This window comes from Periophthalmus magnuspinnatus, chromosome 15 (genome assembly GCF_009829125.3).
Source record: "Periophthalmus magnuspinnatus isolate fPerMag1 chromosome 15, fPerMag1.2.pri, whole genome shotgun sequence".
In the NCBI taxonomy this organism is placed as follows: domain Eukaryota; kingdom Metazoa; phylum Chordata; class Actinopteri; order Gobiiformes; family Gobiidae; genus Periophthalmus; species Periophthalmus magnuspinnatus.
In genome coordinates, this window is record NC_047140.1 from 16,650,618 (window position 1) to 16,668,518 (window position 17,901).

Sequence of the window (17,901 nt, forward strand, 5' to 3'; positions counted from 1 at the left end):
TTAGTGCTGCACCATGAAAGAAGAGCATTGTGTAATTATTTGGACACAGCCTACGCTACCAGCAAAAAGTCTAGGCTAAACTTTCAAATGTTTTAACAATTTTATTTACATACCTGAGGTTGTGTTTTGTTTCATTCGCAGGTTTAACACACACAAACCGTACATATTAAGGGACTTTTAGTTCTTCTCTCAAATGAAAAACACTCTGTTCCGCAGTAAAAGTCAAAGTTAAATCTGTCAACTGGACAAAAAGTTGTAGGAGTGAAGACGCTTCACTGCTCATCCAAGGCGCTTCTTCATTTCTGGTCAGATTACTGGTGGACACCGCCTTATATCTATCTGAACAGCTATTGTTTACAGTTTCTGTATGTAGGCTAGTTCTATTAAGCTACACTAAGGTGTGCACTGTGCCTGAGACCTACTTAGCATAATAATTTAGCCTAAATGGGCCTACTGGCTAGCGCTATTGTTCTTTTTGTTTCCTTTGTTTGCTTTGGGTCTGAAGACAGAGTTATAAATAGGAGATAGATGATATCTAAGGCCCCCATTCCTATTCAAGGAAGGATTGTCTTTCTTAACAAAAAATAACTTCTTTAACTCCCCTCTCAAACCATTTCTTTTCTCTGGGTAAGATTTGTAACTCACTATCTTCAAAGGAGTGGTTAGTGGCTTTGAGATGGAGATGCACGGTGGACTGGTCCAGAGGAACTCTCATGATGGTGTTGATATATCCTCTTATAGAGTGGCTGTTTAGTTTCCCCAATGTAACGTTCACTGCACTCTTCACTACATTGAATGGAGTAGACTACATTACTTTGTTTATGACTCGAGGTTTTCTCCTTGAACCAGTTTCTGTCTTAAAGTGTTTGTAGGTTTGAAATAGACCGGAATTCCAAACTGTCAAAATTCTCTGAAGTTTTTAAGACACTATTCCCAGCTGTGTAAGGAATAGTTACATCTTTCCTTCTAGGTTCAGATCCCATGTTGTCCTGTTTTTTTTTTTTCTGTGTTTGTGGACACCCTTTGAGCTCTGTGTTGTAGAGTACAGATAGCTCCGAGTTTGTGCTGCAGTGGATGGTGTGAATCAAACAGCAGGTATTGGTGAGGCTATCTGACCAGAACTGAAGAAGCACCTTGGATCAGCGGCAAAATGTCTTCAATCGTACAATATTTTGTCCATTTGACAGATTTAACTTTGGTTTTTACTATGGATCAGACCTGGACGACTGAGGGATTAAACAGACACACTCTGTTCCACATTGTGATGTCATTTAGTAATACAGGAAGTGCTCCACTGTGCTTTTGAAGTCCATATTCCTTCACTAGAATCATTTGGATGATTTCAGCCCTGGAATTGTCAATCTCTACTGAACAAAAGGCAAAAGGTTGCTGTTAACTTGAAAAGTACCACTACATGACATCATAAGGTGGAACAGAGCATTTTGAGCTTTGAATATTTAGAGAGCCTAATAACACAGGGTTACCCAAACATGTGTGAATCTAACAAACCACAACTCTGGGTATGTTTTTGTTGAGGTAACAGCATTCTAACATGGCTTAAAGTTCACAATAAATTTTGTGTAATATAGGAGCTTTAAAGATACACAACATAGGTTACAGGTATTGCTCAGTCTAAAATGGTTCATGGTATCATATAAAACTTATCTATCGCCATAAGCAGGTGATGTTACTTGGCTAAGTTATAGATCTGTGAAGAGGGCGACCCTGCTCACTGAAAGTATGTGTATTATCCAAGATACATGTAAATTAATGTAAAGCCAATTCAGGCAATGCAATATCATCTCCATGGATACAAGCATGTGACAGACCCCTCACTACAAAAACAACGGTATTTTTTCCTTGCTCCCTAAACCAGGACTGGAGCAGGATCAAACCAAGTCTACACCAGGAGTAAACTGAGCTCAAACTAAGACCAACCAGACAAATGTGAATCCCTCCACTACCAACAGAAGAGAGATTTACTTAATTTCTAGTCTCAAAATCCTTCAATCATTTATCTTACTAACAGAGTAAGAAACATGGTAAAAACCCTATGTGTACATGTACTGCCTCATTTGTATCAGCTGTAGCATATGAATATGAGAGGAGGGAACCAAAGGCAAGTTTAAAGGGCCTATATTATCTGGAGTCGTGTTTTGTTTCACTCACATGTTTAACACACAAACTCTGACATATTTCGGCTGAGTTCCTTGACCTTGTGATGTCATCAGATGGTAATACAGGAAGAGCTTCCCCGTGTTTTCAAACTCCACATGCCTTTGATAGAATGTGAAATAAAACACAACTATGTTATTTTTTTTGAAGAGGTAACAACACTCTAACAAGGCTAAAGTCTCACAAGAGTCAATTTTGCGTAATATAGGACCTTTAACTAAAATGGGAAAACTCTGAGTGCTCCACGCGAGACGAGCCTCAGCCGCTAACCCCGCTAGGATCAAATCACTTTTAAACATTCAAGAAACAGCCCACAAGATTAAAGTTTTACTCTGGGTTTAACGTCAAAGAGAAAAAAAAAAAAAAGTCTTCTGCTGCGATGATGCAACACAGAGAGAGCAGACTAAATGTATGGCAAAGGGGAAAATTAATACTTTTTTAGATAAAATAGTCTCACATATGCTTCACAAACTCAAACAGAAGTAAAGTGAGGAATTACTGCGTTTAGATATGGCTGTGGTTTGATCTTATAGTTACTAAGAGGTTGGAATTATTTGTGCAGAAAAACACATTTTGAGTAACATTGCTAAAGGCTCCTACGTGCCTGATTAACACAACGAGATGGCTATATACAAGACATTCATGGTTCTCTATATGTTGTCATGTATTAAATGTCGACTTGTCTTCATAGAGATGTTACAGCTTTGCCTGAGATGTTTCACAGTATGGCATTAAACTTGTATATCTCCATGGAGGCAAGCGGGTGATGCCAGCAGGCCAAATTACAGACCAGATCTGTGGAGGCAACACTACATTCACACTAAGAATGCTAAGAATACATGTTTTCGAAGATACTCAAAACACTCCTAATTGAAAAAAGCAAGATCGGTGTAAACCCAAACTGTGTAACATTCTTGACAAAGTACTAACAGCTCTATCCATAGCTTACATAGTGCACCTTTAATCAACTTCCAACTCCTAGCTGACTCTAAGTACAATAAATGATTAATCTATAAGACAACATTTTTTTAATAAACCAGATCAAATTAAAATGTTTCTTTTTTTTTTCTAAACAATGCTAAACACATAGAATTGACATTATTCAACAAAGTATAAGCTAAAACTAGAGAATTATTCCAAAAAGCAGTACGCATGGCAACTAAATGGCTTTTTAAAAAATTAATTATTTTTTTTTATAAATGAAATGATGTTAAAATCTCATTCTCTTCAATCCAATCTCACATCTTGTTTTGAATTTGCGTCTCATCCCACTCCTAATATTTATTCATAAAACAAACTCGGACTAAACCAGGACTCAAATTAAACCCTCCAATAAAACGATGATAACTAAATAAAGCAATGCTAAATACAACACAACGTTAATCATTTTCCATTTAAAACACTTCCTCTCTCTGCGGCTTAACCTTTCCACATCGTAACTGAAGCGCGGCTGTCCTCCATAGTCCCTCTCCCACACAGAGCTGTTGAGCGGCGCATTACATCTCTGAGGCCACCTGCTGCTGTGTAAAGCAAAGCAATACATGGAGGTCAGGGGGTCAAAAAGGGCTCCTATAGCCAGAGAATACAGAAAACATCGCTGCGAGAATACAAAACAAAAGCAGTGAATCATGCCTCTACAACATAATGAGGAGTCCATGTGGCATCCGAGAGAAACATGACGCAACAGGCAGGAAGGCAGCAATGAACCCACACAGGCTACTCACACGTACCAGCCAACCGACCACGTAAGAGCATTTCAATACAGATGAGTCATGTAAGGCGGTCAACAAATGCTCTTTATTCACGGGTAAGAGGTGGTTAGTTAACTGTGAGTTTATATATGGAGTTTGCTGAATGGGGGCTGTATCAATAGACTGAAGAGATAGGAAGTGAGCATGGGCACGTTTCCGGCTCCATTGACTCTGACTCCAATTCACTTTTTATTGAAAAGCTGTGGCTCCTCTCTGCGTAACTGCTGCTGTCAGGTCTTAAAATGTTCGTATTAACCCGTTCTACGATCATTATTTCGTTCTTGTGTCCTTAAATCAAGATATGAACATTAATAACAGACAAATCAGGCATCTTCTTTCCCTTAGGTCGCTCCCGTTAGCCTTAGCAATATGTTTGATTGACAGCGTTGTTAAGAGCCCATTCCCTGCTACACAACCTTCCTCCGAATTAGCTCTTTGGTTGCTATGATCATGGTTTGAATTCCAAATATGGAACTTTATCAGACCTAAATTAGGGCTAAACCGGGTCTAAAATGAGATTAACTATGGTTAAGGTACTATAGTAATAATAGATTTGTCACTGTATACAACAAATACTGAAACAGAGACAGCATGCAAAGTAGTGCGCGTACCAAAGTTTGAGAAATACTTGTCTATACTTTTTATTTTTGACATTTGATCCTCAACCCGTAGTATTGACAAGCCGCTCACTGTATAAATATTCAAAATTGACATGTATTTATTGTATCCCACTGCATTATCTATGTTTCCTCTAAGCTCCTCTAGAACGCCGCAAGTCATCTATGTTCTTTTCCACCTCTGTGTGCCATTTAAAGTAGAGCAATGTTATCCCCGTCATATCCACTACACTGCATTGTAATCGGTTTGCATTGAAGACACTGATGTAATTAGATTTAAGCATGTCCTTGTTCAGAGCGCACCAACAAACAGCCTGTGTGTAATTAGCCACTGCTCTAGCATTAGCTCCATAGACGCTGTGAGGCCTGGAAATAGTTTTATGCTCCTTGAGCTAAACCACAGAAGCTAGCTCATCGATTGCACGCCTCAGCTCGTAACAAGCGCAAAAATCAATCAACTCTTTTGGTAATACTTTTAGGGTGGTTTCCAGGCTTATGTTGTCTCAGAGAGGATATTTTTAGTGTTTTTGACAAATGCACTTGTGTATCCTGCTGTGGCTGCTCATACATAATCAACTTATACTAACACTTTATAATAACTACACTACTGTCAGCTTTAATAAAACACGAAAGTCTTCAGTCATAATAACTACTTCCCTAAAGGGTTATGAGTTAGGGTCATGATATTAGTTAGGTAGATATTAAGTATAACCAGTCCACCTTTGATATGACTCTGCACTGTGTTCTGGGTACGGTGGTAGTGACGAAAGAGGCTCAGTCTGGGTTCAGAAGGTTTACAGTTTAACAAAAAGACAAATCATAAACCACTGTGAGTGTAAGGTGGTCCAACCAGTATGCTGTAATAAAGAAAACTACAATAAAAGTAACTTAATAAAACATTCATTAGCAAAAACATAATAAGTTTGTCTGGACCCAAAATTAGTGTGTCTTACCCCAGAGTAAGTTGGAGTAAGACATGAAATATTAACAACAAAGTAGCTTATTTGGTATTTGTTATCTCATCAGGTATTTATATGTCAACCATGCATCTTTCAGTAATTTAGCGATCTCTCCTGGGCCCTATTCAAACCCTCCTTACTGTTAGATGTAAGATTATATTCAATGCTCACCCCACAAGCCTTGGTCATCCACACTCCCACATGACAATTCTCCATGAATATACAAAAAGCATGATGCAAAACTGTACACAACAACTTGACAAACCTGATGCGATGTGCAGTAGTTTCATTAGCGGGATGCAGCTGATTGTGTTGTGATAGTGCATTGTGACAAACAAAAGTGAAACTTATAAAACATGTTAATATATTGTTTTTGGCTAATGTAGCATTTTCAAAACACTAAAAGGTAACATAGTGATCTAAATATTTTATGTGTTAGAAGTTAATACCTCATAGAAGTAAAACGCCCCCTCTGTATCAATGAATCCTCTAAGATTATAAGAGACTTTTTTTTGGCTCTGTACCTTCCGTTCAACTTCAGGTTATTAAAGTCACTAGTTGTATTTTCAAGCATGTATCCGTAAAACAAAAGTCACCTGCTTGTTAACACTTGCTTGTTTTTGTTCTGAGACTAAAGCAGGTCGTTGATGGATGAGTCCCCAGGTTACTGTGACCTCTGCTCATGCTGTGTGTAAACCAGTGGGGTCATGCTAATCGGAGCGTGTTAGCTAGCTTACGCAGATGACTCTTGGCTAATAGCTTTCTGAGGCCGAATCAAAATGAGCCCTCTCATCTGACGCTAATCTGGTCCTAGTGGCTCTCGGTGGACAAGAATTATGCAGGCGATATTTGATCCTCATAAGGTTTATATTGACTATACTGTTAAAGGTGTATTTGAGCAAAAAATGTCTTGCCCCAGTGCAGATATATTGTATTTACAGCTCTTGAGGTAAAAAAAAAAAGTTCCCTGTGTACTGTCTGCATCTAATTATAGCGTTTATTTCCCAAGAAGCAGGAAGTATGTGGTTAGCATGCTATGTTTTTGGTCTCTGAGAGTAGTGAAAAGCACTTATAAATAAATCACGGTGAATAATTAGGTTGGCGGAATGCGTAAGGTAAGTGAGGAATAACTTTGGACAACTGCAAACTGCTTTTTTTTATATTTTTAAGACAAAATTTTGTACAGCCTTTAATGATATATACTATTGCATATCAGAACTTACTTTGATAAAAAATGCATAGGCCTACTGTCTAGGGCTGCACGATATATTAATAAAATATCATAATTTTACTTATTTAGTCCTACTTTAGCCCTGTTTGATCTTAGTTTGGTATAGTTTTTGTTTTGATGTTTGACTTACTAAATTATGTAATGTAATTTTTTTGTATATATTTTGCTTATCTCAAAATGTAAATGAAATATCCTAATACAAAATATCGTTATCAAATATGACATCTTTACCTCATAGCGTGCAGCCCTTCTACAGTTTGTTGTGGTCTATTTCCCCCAGATACTGTGGCCCACTTCCAGCACATGGGGTTTCCTGCTGTTATGACATACACGCATTTCCTCATCATAAATCATAAAGTTTCTGGGACACGGCGAAATGTCAATTAGGTTAACCCTGGGCTTGAGTTCAAAAAGCCTCCCATCCATCATTGACTTTCCCCCTTTAAAGGCACTTTAGGTAACTTTTCTGCGTATGCGCACCTACTTGTTGCAATGGAGATGTTATTTCTTTGGAATGGCCAACAGTCTGGAATTAAACTTAGCTTGCATTTATTCAATTGCAGCTGTTTTAATGCTTGAAATTAATTGTAAAAATCATACTTGTAAGTCTTGTATACCTGTAAATTACCGTGTTTTCTGGACTATAATTCGTGAGTATAAGTCGTACCAGCCAAAAAATGCATAATAATGAAGAAAACATATACAAGTTGCACTGGACTATAAGTCACATTTTTTGGGGAAATTTATTTTACAAAATCCGAGACCAAGAACAGACATTTTATTTTAAAGGCAAGTGATGATAATAAATTAGAGAACAACAGGCTAACGTAACACATATTTATTCAGCTACATGAAAAGTGCGACCAGAAAATATGATAAACAAATCCAGTTGACAGATTTAAACTTTGTCTTTTGTGTGTGTGTGTGTGTATGTGTGCGTGTGTGTGTGTGGGGGGGTGTGTGTGTGGGGGTGTGTCTGTGTGTGCATATGTAGAGCTTTGATGGAGAGTGGGAGGGGCTAAGAATGTGCTTATTTACATGGCTGTATGTTTTTAGAATAGTATTTGAAGAATGTGACTCCAGGTTATATCTGTTTAATTTATGGTCATTTTATCTATATTGAATTGATCTGTATTTTCAGTATTTCTACCAACCTGCTCAGACACTACATGTATAAATTAGCATTCATGCTATAGCCTGGAACCAGCGTCTCTCCTATGACTTTTCTCTCAGTTGATGTATTGTTGTGCACTGTCTCTGTGTTTGTCTTACAATTCCTCTCAGCAGATCTGACCTGTAAGTTTGCCTGGTATCGTCACCTGTCTCCATGAATATAGATCCTGTTTAATGCTATACTGTGGAAGATTCCTGTCAATGCAATATATTTTTCATTTTCATGTCATTCACATTTTTAGAAATAAGTTTACATGTCCAAAGCTTGTACAATGGAAAGTTACTGAATAATATGCTTTGGTAAACACACCAAACGTACTTTTACCATTTTGATTGAAATCTATAAACCAATTTAACTTTTTTCTCATAAGATATTAACTTAAATGTACTTAGTATATTTATCAAAACACTGCAAATACTTAAAATCCCATCTCACAAAGACTTGAAAAAAACTTGTACATCATATCCAGACACAAAATTAAACAACTTCTATCTTACCTTAATACCTGTGATGTTTTTTTGTCTTTTAAATTATTATTATTATTTATCACAGCTACTCCATTTCAGTGCATGCATTTGAATAATTTGTATCTTGAAGCTAGCATGTCAATCCCATGTCCCTATGTGGGCTCGTATACTCCTCTTACTACATTACCTCATGGCTAGTGCTGCATTTTTACTGCGCTTGTGCTAAACAGGCAGTGGATTGACACCGGCTTATTACCCCTGTTTAACAGATTAGACTGCCAATCTCCCGGGAATTCATTGGCTCCGTGTAAGCTTAGATCATCATCTTTTTTTTAGGATAATTGCAATTCCCGTCAAGGCCATCAACATTGTGGTGATGTAGCCTCCAGAAATGACCTTTATTGGGAAAGATGTTTTTATTTTATTTTTTGTACCAGTCAATTGGCTTTAGTCCCATTGTAGCTAAAGGCATGTTGACTGTGGATAGGGGATGTATTGATCAGAATGTGGAGTTGTAGGTCGGGGGGGAAGAGAGAGAGAGAAAGGGGGAGGAGAGAGGGATGGAGGGATGGAGAGAGAGTAGAGCTGACTGTTGTAATGCTACAGTGGATCGATTTCGGGGATATGCGTTTGAGGAACAAGAACGGGCCGATAAATCCTTCATCCTAGCATGGCTCATGGTGAGGTGTCCTGGGTGAGCTGAGAGAATGCCAAACAGACACAAATCAAGTGAATACCTAGGTAGAAATGGCTTATTCTTCAAAGTTTGACAGGCAGCTTAGATGTTTTCTTCAATTCAGTATATTTTTCTATAGTCCAAACTTACAACAGCTCACAGGGTTCCCCAAATGACTGATTTAACTGATAGAAATAGTTAGTAAATATATATGTAGATATGTTTTCAAATGAATGTAATTACCTAATACCTAAATTGTATATAATTTTTCCGTTTTCAGTCCAATTCAACCCAAAATATGCACAAAGTTTAACTCAAAATCTGAAGATGGGTCCCCAGGCTGCTCATTATAGGTTGACCCAGTGGCATAGAAGAATAGGTCAAATGGAGAAGAGACTTTTCCCTAAATCATGAGAAAACTCTTGAGAAACTCTTCAAACCCAGTTATTACTACAACCAAATCTTCGCTACGTAACCTTGACAAGACTCTTTATTCAAGCATTTTCACAAGGCACATTTTCACATTTTAGCCTCTTTTGTACATGTTCAAACCAGTTTAAACTATAACCTCACTGACCTTATGTCCAAAACTTGAACACAAAATGCCTACATCTCTCTTCATTCTTGTTCTGCTGTCCTTTCTCTTTCACTCTGTATCCTCTGCTCCTGGTGAGGTGTCTCTAGGATGGCTAAGCTCAGAACTCCTGTTGAATCTCAAGCAGCAACGAATCAAGACCGAATACATTAGAGCAAATCGCGTGGACAGGAACAGAAACAGCTAACTGGTCTTTGCATGTTTTATTCCACACATGTTCTCCTACGGACAGCTCCCGGTCATCAGCACATTGAGAAAGCTTTCGTCAGCGTTTATCTAGTCATGCTCTGTCAGTGCGATTTGCCTGGATTTAATTTGTATGTTGAGGGTAGTTATGACGACAAGGTATTTACATAAAATGGAAATGATAAGCAATAAGTCATGACTGGAATGTAGTAATGTTGACTCTGATGAGATGCATCACGATGTGTTAGCGACTAGATGTGGTCTGCTGTTTGCAGTCCACACTGCTGAAAAACAAAACCAGCATAGGGTCCATACAAATTAAGATTTTTTATTTTTATTTTTTTGTCTTAGATTCTTAGATAGAATAGATTAAAAGTAAAAACAGTTGCATCTGAAAACATTTTAACTGTAAGTGATATGAAATTGTTAGATACAAGTTTGGATGTCATCATTTTAACATAGACCAGAAGAAACATTGTTCACACTAGGGCTGTACACTATTGCAATAATAACACTATAATTCATATTGCATTAAAATAAATACATTGCTTCCGCATAAAGTTCTTAATATGAGACGAATTTACTCGTTGAAAATATCTAAATGTACAAAAATCAGACTTTTTTCATAGTTAACTGTCATGATCCCTGTCAGTCCTGCCTTTTTTTTGTTCTTTCCCCCCTGCCTTCTGTGTCTGAGCCTGGAGCTGGGGTGGAGATCTTGGCTCCTCCCATGCACACCTGGAACTAATCTATAATCAGCTGCCCCTGGGGAGGATAAGAGGAGCCAAGACCTGACACTCATCGCCAGGTCGTCCACGTATCTCTGTGGTACTCCCTGCTTGGCTCAGTTCATGTTTTTTCGCTTTTTGACCTTACTAAACTGGATACTTTTGCTCCTCACCAGATCCCGCTCCCTGGACCTGCTCAGCTCTCCCACCTCCGACCCTGCTCTTCTCTACCGGTACTGTCTGTCCCATCTCAGTCTATGCTACTCATGCTCTACCTTTGGACCACAGCAAACACCCCGCTCCCAACTCACCGATTGATCTATCGTCATTTTTGCACTTGCACTGGTCTAAATAAACACTGTTAAACCTTTCCCCAAGTTCTGTCTTTTTGGTCCCTGCTGTCAGACGTTACGACATTAAGCCATGTTTGGCCCTGATATCAGCTAGGAAATTATGTGATTTTTTTATATATATATTTAACATACTAAAAAAAAAAATACAAAGAAAAAATAAAATTGCAATATACATTTTGTTATTTAATACTGCATTTTTATATCTGGTTCATTCCACTGTGAAATGTCTGCTACTAATATCAATCATTAAACATTAGATCAGGGATGCTCAAAGTGAGGCCCGCAGGCCAAACTTGGCTCTCCAGGAGGTCTAATTTGGCCCGCGAGGGGGTTCTGATATTTTAAGTATAATCTATGTTGAATCAATTTTGTACTGAAAAGACTGTCAGGAGATGGGAAAGAGACCAATCCTGTCTATTTAAGACAAGATGAGATTTAAAGTAAATGTAATCACACATTCATTTGCACAAGACCTTTTTTATGAGCAAACTGTCAGTGGGTTTGGCCCTCGACCTGCTAATCCGTATTCATTTTGGAATGGAAAAAACTTAAGTCGCCCCTATATTAGATCAAGAGGACATAATCTGCAACTGTATGCTTCTAGTTTATTACTCTTCCATATGTCTTTTAGGAATACTTCATAGATTGCTTCACTTTTTTGTGCTGATTGTCTAAAGTGACTATGCCTTTTCTATCTAAAGCTTGAACAAAACTGCTCCTCTCCAGAGCCCTCAGCCGCACACTCCCATAGACTGTATTTGTCCTTCCTTTGATTCAACACTTCCTCATTTACCTCAGACTCCACCGAGGGACCAAAGCTCAGTTCAAAAGCAACAGATCCTCATTCAAGGTCACACAAACTTTAGCACCGAGGTACCGCACTTATGAGAGAATGAAAGGTTCTGGTAATGTATTTTGTAAGCGAACCTTGTTTTGTCTATGTAAAATCGATCTTGGAACTTCTAAAAGCGAGTTATGTCAGATTTTGAAGGAATCACTCTTAATTTGCCTCTTCATGAATAAAATATTGCAGCTCTCCTAGGTACAAGCGATTGGTTGTCACATAAACTGAGATAAACAATGTGGCCTCAATGCCTTTAAAGATTCATTCATTTTTTCTCTCCCAAACATAAAAAAGAAATAAAAAATTGAGTACGATCATATATATAAGTCTTTACGTCCTAGTGTTCAGTGTATACCATATAAACCCGTTTCTTGATCATGGTTTTGGTCAGGATTACCTAGCTGGAGGAATAGCCTTCGGGTGAAACCAGAATACACAGTAAACAATATGTAAAGGTGTATGGACAGAAAAAATAGAAGCATTCCCTCGAGAATGAACGAGGTTGTAATAAAAGAAGAAAAAAGAAAAGGATACAAACAAAACACAGCTCCAAGCATGATTTGGATGAGGGAACAGCTTAATTGCACATTTAAAATCCCGGTATAGCACCATTGACACACCTTTAAATATAGCATGTCTGTCTTTGAGAATTTACTGCTGCTGTGGGCTTCATTTCCAATTCAAAGACATCACATTTGGGACATTTTAGTGAAACGACTAGCGCAGCCTCAAACAACCTTTATATGTGACATAACAATAAAACATAACTCCAGCTCATAACTCTGCTGCGGAGCGACCTGTTTTACTGGAAAACATCAGATTTAGCTATAAATACGCAGTAGCCAGAATGAAGTCAGAGGCACACTCCCTTTATCGACTTCACTACCACAGAGAGCCAGTGCGATGGGGCTATCTGATAACTTATGGTGCTTTTTCTTTTTGTTGCAATTAAATGAATTGATAGATTTTGTTACTAGACATTTTCTGGGACACACTCTGATTTGTAAATGTCAAAAAACAAACGTAGTCTTTCGCATTCAAATTCTGAAGTACGATAAATTGGTGAAAAAATATAGATAAGATAATATTGATTCACTGACAAGATAACCCTATTATTCTATATGTACAGTATTGCAAATGAACATGAGTTGCAATGAAACACTTAGAGTCATAGGAGTCAAGTATTCAACTCTCTACAGCTCAAACCTCACTATAGTACAGAAAAATAACAAAATGTTCCCCACTAGTACAACAAAAATTACCCACCATAAATACTGACCCCCATAAATAATTGTTCGATCTATCATATATAGAACATTAAGTCTTTATCGTGACACGCCTCCATGTTGGTCAAATACTTAGATGTGACTCTTGCTAAAAGAATGGTTCACTCTGAAACATTTGCCAGAAATAACATTTATTTTATGCAAACTTGACTCTTGTGAGAGTGTATTCATGTTACAACATTGGTACCTCATCAAAAACATACCCCAACCTGTGTTTTGTTTCATTCACACATATTTGAGTAACACTTTATTATTAGTCTGTCTACATCTCCAAAGCTCAAACTGCTCTGTTCCACCTTGTGATGTCATGTAGTGGTAGTTTTCCATTTAACAGCTATCTCTTACTTTTTGTTTAGTAGAGATTGGCAATTCTAGAGCTGGAATTATGGAGTTTAAAAACACAGTGGAGCACTTCCTGTATTACCACATGACATCGCAAGGTGGAACAGAGTGTTTTCTGTTTAAGAGAAGAACTCAGTATATAAATATGCAGGATTTGTGTGTTAAACATGTGTGAATGAAACAAAACACAACTCCAGGCATGTTTGTGATGAGGAAACAACATTATTACAAAGATCAGAAAATAGCGTAATGTGGGCCCTTTAATGAAGACATGCAGGTGATGCCAACAGGAGAAATTACAGGTCAAATCTGTAGAAGTGTCCCTGTTTATAGTAAGACTTCGTGTTTAGAGATTTTCACACAAAAATATGATGGAACATACTGCCATGGAGACAAGCATACGGCAGTTACATAGTGTACCTTTGTATCTTTAGCCTCAAAAAGTTCATCACAGCCAAATGAAACTGTGCAAACATGGACATTTATATATGAAACACAAAAGAAAACTTAAACCTCAAACCCCGCGAACCATTCGAACTTAACCTTAAAAACGAGCACGAACCAAGTCATATCCTCCTCTTAATGAACTGAGACTTATATTGCACATTTGAGCTGAAGTCTCCATAAATGTCCCAATATCTTCCACATTAGCATGAGACCTAATGAATGCGTGTCTGCTCAGAGTGAATTGGACGTTTTGTGCTGGTCCGGAGCGATAAGGATGACCAGGGAGGCTATTACACTTTTATTTGGTACAGCCGTAGGATTAGAGCAGTGGATTAATATGGCGAGGACCGTCATAAATATACAGTCCTGCTTCCTCTCTCATTTTCTCCAAAGATCGGTGAGATTTGGCCCAGCTTGCCTCAGGGACTTTTTATTTAAATGCTGACTTTGAGCTCGGGTCATTAAAGACAATCACATCTCCAGACAATGCTAATGGTGGCTTAAATACATGTTAGCTAAGCACTATTTTGAATTTCCTTGTCTAAAATGGCTGTTGGTTAATAGAATGGGAGTGTAATGGGAGGACCAGTCTGCACTCGTTACAGCGTGATGGCTTTAACTCTACTGTAAAAACATTAAGGTCTTGTAATCAGAGGGAAGTTTTTTTTTTTTTTTTTTTCTTGAGCAGTTTTGTGATTAAAATCGTGTTTTTCATTCTAATGCTTTGATAGGATTGAGTGGGATTATTTATGTTATGTGCTTTCTGAATATGGTTTTGGCCCTAAGTGCATTAATTGAGTGAAAGTGCTCCATCATCTGCACGTAACAAAAATAAAAAAAATATACAATGGCATGCTATCTGAGCCCTTCCAACTATCTCAGGTATTAATATTGCACATTATGAAACGTATTTGCCGATGATATTTTATTAACTATAACAAACTCACAAAGGTCTATCCCACAGTTGCTTACATTAATTGGTGCTTTTATTTAGACTTTAATGTGAAATCCTTACCCTCTTGTCACCTTTTTTCCAACCCTTTGACTATGGCAGATAAAAGAACCCTAAATAACAGAGCCTGGCAACAAAGCTATATAAATAATGTATCACTTTAACAAGTTAAAAAGTAGTTTGAAAGAGTCAGAATTTATAATTTACTGGCAAATAAAATCTGTGTTAAAATCTTCACTCTCGCAGGATAAAAAATGTGGGGGACAAAAAGGAGTTAGAAGATAATTTAAAACATGTTGTTGCACGGTTAGACACGGTCTCAAGAGTTTATAAAATTTTACGCCACCCCAAAGGGGAAGTTAACAGTGGGTGCGTGATATGGGAATGCGTATAACTGCCCCACAATGAGAAACACCTTTAGAAAAATGCACTAAAATATCTAAATGTGTGAGATGTGTGTGAAATATACAGCTCAAACGATTACACCAAGCTTATACAGCACCGCATATAATAAATTGGAAAATGAATGATCCAAATGTTGCTGACTGTGGAGCAGAAGACACACTCATACACATGTTGCAGTAATGTCCTTAAGTGAAACAGTTTTGGGATGATGTAACATGCTGGCAGACTGTCTTGTATGTCTGATGTGCAGATCTCTCCATGCCCCTTGCTGTGCCGTCTTGGAATAAGAACCAAAGACTTCTTATCCCAAAATGTGGACCACCCATTATCACTGAGCTTCTGCTCAGCTAAACGTATTATTATGATGAACTTGAAGGAATGTAAATATAAATGTTTTGACGTGGACAACTGGTGCAAAGACTGAGATCTACTGTCTCTGGAGCAGGCAGCTCAATTGTTGGACATAAAAAACAAACTGTTGTCCCATGGACTATAGCAAAACATCATTGGGACCAAGCAGTCAAATATAATGTTTACTATTTTATAATCTGAAAAGTAGGATGTCAATATTAACACATGTATGTATATGTATGTGCAGGAATAATGTGTGTAAGTGTGTATTACTGTTGCCCCCCCAAATAAAAATATTTCATATAAAAAAATGTTTTTAAAAAGTATACAAGGGAACTGAAATTGTGCCTTATAAAGTCAGTTGCTCAGTTGGTAGAGCACATGTTTGAGTACTAACTGAAGGCTGAATTCCTGCACCACCATTGGAATCGTCACAACTTTCATTTTTATAAACGGTGTTAATTTAGTGAACGACATACTGCACTCAGCACAAATAATCAACTATTCATGTTCATATGGTATGCAACATCATTTGTATCTTTAAACATTAAAAGTGATTAATCTGTCAAAGCAGAGTAACTGAAAATATAAAGTTATTCTAGCGCATAAGGTCAAGTATAGGCTCATTTATTAAACAAGAGTCAGCTTGCTATTTAAAGAGCACAGTTTTATTCAGCGGTGAGTGCTAATTTATTCAAAAGGAAATATATATTTCATGGAAAGCAGACTAAGAAAATTGAATATTATGCTCAGTGTGACTGTTAGAGCTCTCCAATGTGAAGCAGCTCATTAATTAAATACTATAACGTATGCACGAACATACAGAGCGATATGACATTTACAACAAGCACCACTCCACAGCACTATACAAGGGCACGCTTTGAGTGGGACATACTGGCAAAATATGATCTTAAAATCGGACTTTTTAGTTCCTTTTTAGTGCAATTAGGTGTCAATTTTAATGACTACTTTTTATGTATTAATGTATTAGTAATATAGAGCAGTTTAAAGGCATAGTGATTTTGGACATATTAAATAAAATATAACCAAACAGAGAGAACCTTTGTTTGTCCCAGAAATTCCAGTGTTGTAATAGAAAGTTCAAGTTCAACAGCTGGAGAATGGAAATATGCAAAGACTAATAACTATTAAAAATATAATACAAAACAATCAATAGGCAAGCAAGCTCTCTCTCCAGGAAGGCTCAGAAAGCTGCTGTTTACAATTTAGTTTTTTTATGATTTGGAATAATTTGGATATTGACCCCAAATGACCCCACTGCTCCAACCCCTCCATCAGACTAAAGAGGCTGTCTAACCTTGAAGTAGCCAGGGGTGGGGTCAGCAGATCTCTGAGTGGAGATAATTGACCAGTTTATGGAGGACAGTGAGGTTAGTCCCAGGGACGGGACAAAATCTCTGAAAAAGAACTGCCAGGACAGAATAGTGCACACAGATGGAAAATTATAAAGTGAGATTTCTTCTTCTTGTTATTATTATTTTTAATCAAGTAAAAAAAAACACACACACTTGTCAGCTGATCCGCACGAGTTATCTTATGCATATGCTTATATAATTATTCACCAGGATGAGTTTATAAGTGCTTTTCATAACTTCAAAAGAGTTGCAAGCATCTATATTCACTTTTTTCAGAAGTGACCCATCACTCCAACTCACATGTGTCAAACTCAAGGCCCAGGAGCCAAATATGGCCCTCCCTTGACAGAGTAAATTAAAAAGTGTGATGGTCTTAAAATGTCACAGTTACACAGCCATATTTTTACATCTAGACAAATCATATGCAATATTTGGAACTTGAATAAGTAAAAAAAAAAAATACAGAAACAATTAATTAACAAGTTAAAAAAGTAGATTTATTTTACATCTGGCCCTTTGAGAGCAGCCATTATGCTGATGTCGCCCACGGTGAAAATGTGTTTGACCCCCCTGCTCTAACTCGTCTACAATTTGTGCTTCACTGTTAATTATTATACTATTGGTACATTTCATGAGGGGTAAATTTCCATGGTAACACTTAGAGGTCACAGCTTACACGAGGCACTGCTCTGTCTGAAGCTCTGTTACTCACGTTGGACTCAGGTTTTATGATAATCTGATCATGAAAAACTGACTTAGACAGAACTACGGAAAGTGAGCTGATTTGCACTGTTAAACAAGTCCCTCTCAAATAAAATCACTGTCGCAAGCTAGCGTTAGCCAACATTTTCAGTTAGTCACACACATACGACAACGGGTGCTTGCGGATCAAAGGTTACAAAATATATTTAGTTGAATCTATTTTGTACTTTTTGCTCAGTTTATCCAACCATCTAAAAAGTTATGTGTCTGTTTCCTTGTGTGTG

General features: G+C 37.5%; 1 protein-coding gene across 1 annotated transcript in view; it reads right to left on the minus strand.

The window, feature by feature from the left end:
• Window positions 1-17,901, minus strand: part of LOC117382974 (adhesion G protein-coupled receptor A3) — a 368,539-nt gene that overhangs the window by 156,096 nt on the left and 194,542 nt on the right. The gene's annotated exons all lie outside the window — the stretch shown is intronic.